The 10,326-nt window shown below is 35.8% G+C and overlaps 1 pseudogene; it reads left to right on the top strand.

Annotated features, from left to right (window-relative positions):
- Nucleotides 1-8,229: 8,229 nt before the first annotated feature.
- Nucleotides 8,230-8,722, top strand: LOC118993791 (peptidyl-prolyl cis-trans isomerase A-like; annotated as a pseudogene).
- The last annotated feature ends 1,604 nt before the right edge of the window (nt 8,723-10,326 follow it).

Raw genomic sequence — 10,326 nt, 5'->3', positions numbered from 1 at the left:
GGAGAAGGCACAGAAAATAGCATAGATGGTAGGTAGAAAATAGATAGGGGGGAGGGCGAAATAGTGGGGGAAATATAGAATCTAAAGAACTTGAGACACGTGGTTATAAACTAAGGGGGAGAATGGTGGGGGAGGGGGTGTGTGGGTGGAGGGGAATGAAGGGGGGAATAGAACAACTGTAATGGTATAATCAATAAAATATATATATTAAAAATAAATAAAAAACAAACAAAAAAATAAACACTTATCATTTCACTAGCTGTTCCTCTCTATGTAAAGTTAAATATCCAATCAGAAATAATTTTTCACGCATAGAATATCTATACTTCTTTGGTTCTTACTCATGGTTTCAAAACATAACCCCAAATTAAAATGAGTTTTTCTCACTTGTATCTATTAGTGATTTTCCTAACTACATCATAACACTCACTAATCTTATTTATCACATTTTTTAAGCTATCGCAGTTCAGTCTGATAGCTCTCTGAGATATCTTTGATTAGGAATAGCCACTGAAAAGGAAAGCTTAGAGAAATAGGAAATTCTATTTCTAAACACCAGCGTATTGAATAAAAATGGTCATGCATTAGTGAAGGTAACCCTGTTGCTACTATCACAATGAGGTACGGTATTCAGGTTAAGTCAAAAGAAAAGCATTTCTCGTCATACAGCTAATTGGCAGGTAACGATCTGATCTGCTCAAAGTTGTCTATAGGTAAAGAGTTCATCGTGCCTTACCCAGTATTTTCTCCCCACTCCTTCGATAACCTATTTGATGGAATGTCAGTGAATACATAGGAGGCTTAACTTTTCCTAATGACCTTTCCATGCAAAGCAAAAGGGCAACAATTAATGTTACTGACATCGTGGCTGACAAAGAATGTGGACTACTGCTAAATGACAAAGGCTTGTTGTTGGAGGTCACTTCTTAATTGACTTTCCTGACATTAATGCTTGTTAAAAACCAGGCAACTAGTTTTGAAGTAGCAGTTCTCTCTTCAAAGCCCTGCTTATTACAGATAAGATATCTGTCAAAGACATAGGTCACTGCTTTCTCTGTTACATGAATAGTCTAAAAAATAAACCTTCAAGTGCTGCTCACAAGAAACTTTCATAGCATATTTTCTCTAAACTAAATTGGTATTTCAAGCTAAAGCTCTAGAGCATGCATCTAATGAACTTTAGGTCCTCGGCATTCCTTGATGGCTATGTTAGTATGCAGAGGAATGTGCACTGGACTCACTCAGCTAACCACAGGTGCAGCGTCCACTCCGACGTTTGTCATTTTTAAAACTGGCATTGTTTGAGAAGCTGCTGTTCAACTCAGCCTGCCTGAAACTTCACGTAAGTGTAGTACATAAGGTCCTGTCACTCAGACTGTTTGGGTCTCAGTATTCCATTTATAAATTTGTTGCATAAATGATTTGTATAAATGTAATTGTGGTAGCTACACTGATATTGTGTTTCAAACATATTTGTCCCCTGTCACCTTAGCTGAATTATAACAAGCATTCTGGATTTTCATATTAGATTGAATAGTCTGCTCTCTGCCACACTTTCACATTTGGCAAACATATTTTAAAAGTAATTTAAACAATCCAAGTCATCCTTCTCTGTCTTTTCCAACTAGAGTATCTTTTTCTTCTCCTATGCCCCATAGGAAAAAAAAAAAAAACGTCCCATAACGTTAAGTTCAAAGAATCATACAACCTCAGGCCAGGAATCATAGACTCCAACTGGGTGAAACATTGACCCTTCACATCAGTTGCATCTCTGCCAAGAAGTCTGCAAGACCTGTGCTGTTCAGTAGGTGTCACTAGCCACATGTTGGTATTTACATTTAAATTAACATTAGCTAAATGAAATAAAATAAATATCCCATGCTTCAGTTGTAGTGGCCATATATCAAGTGCTCATAAGCAGCTACCCATAGTGACTTCCACACTAGATGGCAGGGGTGTGGAGCATTTAGAGAGTTCTGATGTAAAATAAATTGTAGCATTATCCTTAAACTCCCTACCTCCCAAGAACCTATATGATACTTTTAAAGTATTATTCTTTTCTGTATATGTAATCAAACTTTTAACCTAAATTGAGCTTCATTCCCTTTCTCTAAAATGAGCCTACAAGTTATGTGCCCTTCTATGCGGCACCCTTTCAAATATTTCAAGAAACTAGTTAGAGCCTCTTCTGTTTTTGTGTCCTCCTGCATGGTTCCCTCTTGTGTGTCAGGTGCATGATGGAACTGAATGACGTTGCCCTAAAAATTCTGAAGCGTGAGTAACTCTGAGTCACAAATTTATACCTAGGGCACAAGCATGTACATATATAGACATTTTACATAGAAAGAAAAAATTATGCAATCTCTAAACTTTCCTTCCTGACCCTGGTTTCCAGGCATAAAATAGGTAATCAATAAGTTATTGGTTGAGTTAATAAGTCAATAAATATTGATTGAATTAATAAATGAATAAATGTAACTGGGGCAGGTTGCTCTTCATATATTTATTGCTACTCTTGCTGTATAATCCATGTAATATATTAAAAACTTTTGATTATAAAATAATAGCATTTATTATAGATAAGCTTAAATATACACAAGAATAAAAAAACAAGATGCTACTACTCAGAGAGAACCATGATTAATTTTTTGTTGCCTTGTTTTTTTTAAATAAAGTTGGAATATATTTTTATATTTTAAAAACTGTTTTTTACCCAATATATAATATTCATTGTTGCAAGTCATCAAGGAAGTTTCTAATGGCTTCCATTTCTCTATTAGCTATATTGTATTAGGTCATTTTATAACACATTTTGTATTATTTAATATTTAATTTATGGACTGAAATCGGCATTCCAAATCTGTATGTTGAATCGCTCAGTCCCCATACATAGAATGTGACTGTATTTGGAATAGGTCTTTTACAAATCTAACTAAGTTCAAATGAGATCCTTAGTGTGGACCCTAACTCAGTATAACTGATGTTCCTGTAAGAAGTAGAGATCAGGATGCAGACAATGCGACCGAGGGCTGATTGTACGAGTACACAGGAAGAAGGCGGCATGCGCCAATCTGCACTTCAACAAGTTAGGTCTTAGAAGAAACAGATATGCTGACTCTTTTACTTTGCACTTTTTGCTTCCACAATTCTGAGAAAATAAATTTTGGTGTTTTAAGCCATCCAATCTGTGATAGTTTCATACAACAGCCCCAGCAAGCTAATATACTTTATTTCCATTTTTTTTGTTTTTATAAAGTTATTTCCAAAAATAAGCTTTGTGAGCATCTCTGATTATTTTCTTATGAAATTTTACAAAAAATTGTTTAAAAACTACATGAAAAAACTTTAATATATATTTTCAAATTGTCTCATTAACAGTCATACTTTAAAAACATACAAGCCCTGGCTGGTGTGGCTCAGTGGATTGAGCGCAGGCCTGCGAACCTGAGGATCGCGGTTCGATTCCCAGTCAGGGCATATGCCTGGGTTGCAGGCCAGTTCCTTGCAGGCTAACTACCAGCAGGGGACGCACAAAAGGCAACCATACATTGATGTTTCTCTCCCTCTCTCCTTCCCCTCTAAAAAATAAATAAATAAATAAAATCTTAAAAAAAAAAACATGCAAAAAATTTCCCAATTCAAAAAGCAAAGAAAATGATCACATTGCTTTGTCTTGAATTTTGCATTTTTAAGATTTAGAAATCTTAAAAGGCTTACCTACTTGTAAGGGACAGCATAATACAGTGGTGAAGAGGGCAAACTCTGAAGCCAAACTGCGGGAGTTCAATGTAAAGCTTTTTGATCTTGGCCAAGTTACCTGACCTTTCTGTATTGGCTTCCTCATATATAAAATGATTAAAATTATACCATTTATCTCACAATTATAAGGATAAAGTGACTTAGTAACTGCGACATAGTAAACACTCAACAATGTTTATTATATGTTCAACAGAATAATAAAATAATAAATAATAATTATTATTTATTAACAAATTATAAAATTATTAAATATAATAAAGATAATTATTTTGAAAAGTGATCATAAGAATTGATAATTCCACTACCACTACATATCAGTTTACACACATGATATTGTTGGGCTTTTATCCAAGATAAATATGAATAGTTATCATTTTCACTGTTCTTGTATGGTTTTCTAATGTGTACATTTACTCAGTTTTATCATTTTTTCAAAGGACTTTTAGATTGTTTTCAATCCAGTCTTGCTATATAAATATCACTGCTACAAACATCCTTCTATGCAACTTTTGTTATTCACTGGTACAAGTTTCCCCAAATCTATGCAAAGTATAAGTATTTGAAAATAAAAGTGTACCTCAAGTTTGAGAGCAAATCAGTTTCAGAGCTCTATGGATATATTTGTTCTAAGGGTTAGACTCTTATTTCCAATTTCCGAAGGCTTCTAGAATTTCTCCACCCCCCCAAATCAGTCTTGATACATATAGTATTACCAAGACATAAAAACTGATTAGCTTTCTCTCCTTAGAATATATTCAGTTATGGCTGCATTTCTGGAAAGAAATGATGGGTTTGAAAGAGGAACGTTAGCAACGAAGTAATAAGAACTTCAGGAATCAAGTGGCACAGAATGCCCAAAGAGCACATACTATATATAAACAAGTATGTTCAGTGGCCTCAGGATAGCAGAGTTGCATATGCCCTTCACCAGGTTTTGATCAATGGACAGCAGCACAAAAGTGCAATGAGACAAACAAAATATTCTAAGATTATTCCAGAATGTGTGGGTGATGTGCATGTAGCATCTGAGTCTGAGGGAAAAACTGATATTGCCTCCCCTCCATGCTGGGATGATGGTAATTATCCTCAATGTCTCATTCTTTTGTGTAGTCACTTCTTTGGTACTCATCTGTAATAACATTTGTTCATGACTTGTAATTGCAATCAAAGGACACAAATGTAAAAAATGTGAATAGAGGCTACATAAAAAAAAAGAATTTGTGTGCTCATCACAGAACCACTGGAAGTGCGCTTAATTGACATTTGGCTCCATCAGCTCAATTTTTCTTCCTCAGAATGGAGCACTCATTCTTCCTTCTGCAATGACAAGAATCATTGACTCCTTCCACCTTGTCACCTGCAAGGTGGGAAAAGATCATTTGGGGGTACAAATGACCTTTTAAATAATCACTAACTGTAAAAAAAAAAAAAACCCAAGATGGTACGGATCTCCACTGGATGAGTATATTACATTTGTACTCCCTTGTGTACCTCTTTCTACTTAATTGAAGTCTAGCATCCTGGATCTTGAAATAAAGGCAGGATGGAAATGCCAAACACTATATTTTCACAAATATGATAAAATGGCATACAAGGTTGCCATTTAATGCTGGTTTACAAAGTACTTGGGCTCGATGCTTTCAAATTTCTCATTATATTTAATGCTGTTACTTGCATCAATCACTAAATTCTCTGATTTTATATGCTCATTTTGGTAATAATAAGCATGGAATTCAATTATTATGTTCACCCAGTAATCTGAAGAGTTGTCATCTTAATCCACGCTGTGCTGCAAAAGAACGGAAGTCTAGAATGCTTCTCTCCATATGAACCAGAGCTACTTTCATCTGTTTCATATATCGGACTAGGTGATCTCTAAGGTGTTTTGCATGGTCTCTAAATCACCTTAGAAAACTCCACCTGTTGTTTTCAACCCTGGCTGCAAATGGGAATCTTCTTGGGAATGTAAACAATCCCAGTGCCCATAACACTTCCTCAGAGACTGTGACTTAATTGGCCATTGTGGGACTGTGCCAGCAATAACATTTGAAAGCTCCCCATGGAATCCTAACTAGGGTCAAGAAACCCTGCTCTCAGGGTCCACGAATACATGACGAGGCTGAGGCTCCTGCTCTGTCCTCTACATTAATCCACATGCCAAACACCCACAGTCATTCAGTCAGCAAGATATTAGGCAGCAGACTTGAAAGAAATTGGCCAAATATTTCCTCTCTGTTTGTAATCTCTCTGGCTAGACTTTTTGTGGAGATAGATTGTTAATAAAGTGAATCTGAGCAGCAGAAGCTAGTGTATTTCCAGGTCAGTGAGATGGTAAACAGTGATCTGTCTGGGAAAACTTAGATTAGAATGAATAGAATCAATGAACTTCAGTGCACTTGTTAGAAACTTAGAAAACCCTTCAGAAAATCTGCAGTCTTCCTAAATCAATATCCCAGGGAAGGGCTTCGGCAATAACCATGTGATTCTTTGCAACTGTTTTTCAGCAAAGCATCAAGAATCCATGAATTAATGGCAGTTTCATTCTCATTCAGTATACACCTAGTCAGGCCCTGGGTCAACAGCTGTGTCCATTCGGTTGACCCTGGCTGTCTCTTTTCAACTCCAAACTTTGTGACCTAGACAATCTGACTTTTGTATGTACATAGCAACTCTGTAGCCTGTCTACGAATGGTCTCCCTCTAGATGCATCTGTGTATATGCAACTGCTAAGATTTTTTATTGTTTGAATCACTGCAGCAAAAGCAATTTATTATCTCTCTTTTCTACAAACAAAAAATACCAAGGTCCTGTGAGGTTAGAATATCTTATTCAGAACCATCTATCAAGAATGGGATACAGACAAAACTGGTCTTCTGCTGCCTGTTCTGTACACCATGCTGTGTGCCAGCCCTTCCCGTCATCTCCATTCTGCACCCTCCTCACCCTGCTACCTTGCCAAGGCTTCAGAAAAGATGAGAAGAGGAAGGCAGAGTTTTCTACCTCTGCTCACTGTGTCTCCCACATCTGATGGTTATCAGGGTGTGTGGGGGTGTCTTATCTAGAAAAGGACACAGTGGATGAAGATGCTTCTTCCTCACCTGTCTATTATGATGTCATTATGAGTCTATGAAGGATAAAAAAACATTCCTGCAGAACATTTTCAAAACATCCCTAATGAATCTTTCATTTTTCCCAGGAAGGAAACAAAATAAGACTTCTAAATCCTTTCCCACCTTTTTTGTCATCCTTTACAATGATCTTAGGACTGGTATAGCAGGTTGGCTGGTGGTTGGAAGTCTGATTTAATAACAAGTCATCTTCTGCCATAGATAGTTCACAAGATCAGAATGAGCTGTGGCCTTAGCACTCACAAATGGATCACTCAGTCAAGACCTTCACTTCAGTGTTTACTTGGGCTTCTCATGTCTCCATGAATGCACTGAGCCCCACTGTGTGTATCACCACAAGCACTAATATAAAGACTTGACAGATTTTCATACAAAAATAAATTGTTTTCTATGTATTGGCAAAATGAATTGGAAATTTTAATTTTAAAATGTTATTTACAATAGCATCAAAAACTACAATAAAATATGTTCAAGGCCTCTACACTAAAAAAAATATAATCTATTGCTGAGAGAAATGAAAAAGATATTTAAAAAACAAGTTTTGTGTTCATGCATCACAAAACTCAATACTTTTATAACACTGATTCTTGACAAATTGGCCTATATATTTGACATAATTCCATCCAAAATCCCAATAGTATCTTTGAAGAAACTGATAAGCTAATTCTAAAATTCTTAGGGAACTGCAAAGGACAGAGAATAATTAAAACAACCTTGAAAAGACTTTCTGCTTTTAAGACTTCTTTAAATTACAGTAACCAAGAGAGTGTGGAATTGTCATGAAAACAGGCAAATAGAACAATAAAACAGAAGAGAGTCCAGAAATAAACAGACACATGCTATATATTGTAGAAGACTGACTTTGGACAAGGGGCAAGGTCAACTCAAAGGAGGAAGTTTGGCCTTTCAATAAATGGTGCTTAGACAATTGGATACACTATGCCAAAACAAAAACAAATAAGCAAAATTATAGAAAAAAATTGATTTATTCCTATGCATTCTAGAATGCATAGGAATAAATCATTCTAGAAAAAAAAGCAAAATAAATCTTAAAGAACTTGGATTTGGCTAAGATTTCTTAGATATTGCATCAAAAGCATCATTCATAGAAGAAAAGAATACATAAATTAGACTTTACATAAAAGAATTTCTATATTCGGAAAGGTACAATTGACAGAATGTTACAGACTGGGAGAAAATATTTATGAATCATATATTTACTAAAGGATTTGTATCCAGAATACATTTTAAAAGCTCCAAATTCAATAACAAGTAAATAACTCAACAAAAAAATGGACCAGGACTGGCAGATGCCACCACCCGGGAGCCACCTGTTCACAGCATGGTCAGCCCCACTGTGTGTTCTTTAACATCCCCATCAACTGCAAACCCTTGGGCCACATCTCCTTCAAGCTGTTCACAAACCAAGTTCCAAAGACAGCAGAAAACTTTCTTGGTCTGAGCACTGGGAAGAAAGGATTTGACTATAAAGGTTCCTGTTTTCACACAAGTATTCTGTGATATATGTGCTAAGGTTGTGACTTCACAGGCCATAATGGAATGGGATGCAAGTACAGCTATGAAAAGAAATTTGATGATGACAATTTCATCCTGAATCATATGGGTGCCGGCATCCTGTCCATGGCAAATGCTGGACCCAATATAATGGTTTTCAGCTTTTCACCTGTACCGCCAAGACCGAGTGGTTGGATGGTAAGCATGTGGTCTTTGGAAAGATGAAAGAAGGCATGAATATTGTGGTAGCCATGCAGTGCTTTTGTTCCAGGAACGGAGAGGCCGGCAAGATCACCACTGCAGACTGTGGACAACTCTAAAATATTTGACCTGCATTTTATCTTAGCCATCAGATCATTCCTTCTGTAGCTCAGGAGAGTACCCTGTAACCCTACCTGCTCAGAATATCCTACAATCTTTGTGTTCTGGCTGCAGTATATTGGGTTCCACATTTTCCTTCTCCCTCTCCAAGTCTGGCTGGATCACAGTTGAATTTATGTTTTGAAATAAAAATGAAACAATAACACAACAACAAAAATGAACCAACGATTTAAACAGACATTTCATCAAAGAAAATACATAGATTGCAAATACACATGTAAAAAAAAAGATACTCATCTTCTCTTTTCCTCATCTTAATTAGCCATTAAGGAAAAACAAATTAAAACCACAATGAGATAACACTATATACCTATTAGAATGGCTAAAATGAAAAGAATGACCCTATCAAGCATTGGCAAGAATGTGGAAGAAATGGGACTACTACATGTTACTGATAGAACTGTGAAATGGTTCACCACTTTGGAGAACAGTTTCAGTTTCCTAAATGTTGGATGTACATTTAGCATATGATCTTGCCATTCTTATCCTAGATATTTACCCAAGAGAAATGAAAGAATATCCATACAAAGACTTAAACATAAATGTTCACAGCATTCATGTATTTATAATTGTAGTTATAATGCTCATGTACTTATAATTTACAAAAACTATAACAACCCAAATGTCTATCACAGATGAATGCATAGACAAACTGCATATTGGTACTACAGAGTACTAATCAATGATAAAATGAATGAACTCTCTGCATATTCAGTAGCATAAATGAATCTCGAAATAATTACTCTAGACAGAAACAATTCTAAACAATGCAAACTAATCTGTAGTGGCAGACATCAGTTGTTGCCTGAAAACAGGGCAGGAAGAATAGAAGTAGAAATTATGAAAGTAAATTACGTACTTTCACAGGTGACATATATGCTCACAATCTCAATTGTAATGGTGGTTTCATGGGTGTATTCAGATATCTAACCTTAAAAATTGTATGCTTTAAATATGTGCAGTTTATTTTATATTAATTATACCTTAATAAAACAGATTTATGAATGCATAAACAAAAATGGAGCATTATTCCACATAATGGGATATTATGCAACCTTAAAATGGAAGAAAATGTTTACAAATGCTACAGCATGGATTAATATTTAGGATATTGTGTTAAGTGAAATAAGCCGGTAGTAGACACTCTATGAGTCTACTTACATGAGACATTTAGAGTAGTCCAGTTCATAGAAACAAAAAGTAGAATAGTGGTTCCCAAGCTGAGGGGAGGGAAGAATAAGGAGTTATTGTTTAACTGGTAATGAGTTTCAATTTTAAGATGAAGTTCTGGAGATTGTTGGCACAATGTAAATATACTTAATGCTTCTGAACTATACATTTAGAAATGGTTAAGGTGATATTTTGTACCACAAGTTAAAAAAAGAAACTGCTTTATAAATAGTCCAAGGTCATCAGGACACTCATTCACTCATTCTTTGGGCAGGTGGGAAGTTCTGTCTGCCACACTGGGCTTCGGTCTACAGTTACCACTTTCACTTGTAGAAGAATGATGGGAAGGAGTAAAATTTAGTCATACTTCTGT

This window comes from Sturnira hondurensis, unplaced genomic scaffold (assembly GCF_014824575.4).
Source record: "Sturnira hondurensis isolate 20B ecotype Veracruz unplaced genomic scaffold, ASM1482457v3 Scaffold0000880, whole genome shotgun sequence".
Lineage (NCBI taxonomy): Eukaryota > Metazoa > Chordata > Mammalia > Chiroptera > Phyllostomidae > Sturnira > Sturnira hondurensis.
This window is presented reverse-complemented; position numbering and strand designations above follow the sequence as displayed.